This window comes from Suncus etruscus, chromosome X (assembly GCF_024139225.1).
Source record: "Suncus etruscus isolate mSunEtr1 chromosome X, mSunEtr1.pri.cur, whole genome shotgun sequence".
Lineage (NCBI taxonomy): Eukaryota > Metazoa > Chordata > Mammalia > Eulipotyphla > Soricidae > Suncus > Suncus etruscus.
Window position 1 is genome coordinate 104,518,560 of NC_064868.1, and position 1,348 is coordinate 104,519,907.

Below are 1,348 nucleotides of genomic sequence, written 5' to 3' on the forward strand. Positions count from 1 at the left end.
GATCCTGGAAGAGAGGGGGGAAAAAAAGAAAAGAAAAAGAAAAGACATCATTGTAATAATGCCCAGACACAGTAGAAATGAGGGCCAGAAAGACCAGTTCACGATATGAAGCTCACCACAAATAGTGGTGAATGCAGTAAGACTACACTAAGAACTACCATGACAATGTTGATAAGTGAGAGAAGTAGAATGCCTGTCTCGAATACAGGCACGGGTGGGAGAAGAGGTAGGACGGGGACATTGGTGACAGGAATTTGCACTGGTAAAGGGGGGTGTTCTTTCTATGACTGAAGCCCAACTACAAACATGTTTGTAATTATGGTGCTTAACAATATATATAAAGGAAAGTTCTTTCATTATCAGTTAAAGTTATTTGTTCAGAAGTGTATACAAAAAATACTGTTCTTTTTATTTTATTTGTATCTTCTCACCTTGGATATGGATATGGGTTTTTTTTGTTAGATCCATTTATTTTATGCTTAGTTTATTCCCGTGCCATTAGTTTTTGCTTCTTCAGTTTCTTCTGTGAGATCCTTTTCTTCTGTGCAATTTCCTCTTCAGGTTTAGGAACTATCTACTCTTTCTCAGTCAGAATCATCTCAATGTGGCAGGGAGAACTCATGTATGGGTTAATAACACCCATGAGCCCTGTAAGTTCTGTGGCACATCTTGGGTGCTTTGTTCACCTGAATATGCTCGATGACCAGGGAATCAACATCTAAACCCTTAAGTTCAGCATTGCTCTCTGCATTTTTAAGCATGTGCAATAAAAATTCAGCACTTTTTTTGGGCCAACGACCCTGTGTCCAACCCCACTGTTTGGCCTGGGCACACCTGCCAACACCACCACTGTAACGGCAGAAGGGCACACACTGCTTCTGCAGGGTGACATCCTTCAGATTCTTAGTGGCTTTTCGGATATTCATGCCTTTGATGGCCTGAGCCGTTTCCCGAGTGTTCTTGAAATGAACGCGAAGGTTCGAGCCTCTGGACTTGCATGATTTGGTCGGGTTTTTGGGGTCCAGCGAATAGTGCACCATCTCGGCGGGGTCACCTACAGCCACTGGCAGAAGAGGAAGAGCGAGGGGTCCCGGGCTGAATATGGATTTTTTTTTTGGTTTTTGGTTTTTGGGCCATACCCGTTTGACGCTCAGGGGTTACTCCTGGCTATGAGCTCAGAAATCGCTCCTGGCTTGGGAAGGACCATATGGGACGCCGGGGGATCGAACCACGGTCCGTCCTACGGTAGCACTTGCAAGGCAGACACCTTACCTCTAGCGCCACCTTCCCGGCCTCTGAATATGGATTTTAAGTGGACATAGTCTGTACTAGATTCATTAAAATAACA

General features: G+C 44.4%; 1 pseudogene; it reads right to left on the reverse strand.

Moving 5' to 3' along the window:
- Positions 1-449: 449 nt before the first annotated feature.
- Positions 450-1,085, reverse strand: LOC125998657 (60S ribosomal protein L17-like; annotated as a pseudogene).
- Between the last annotated feature and the right edge of the window lie 263 nt (positions 1,086-1,348).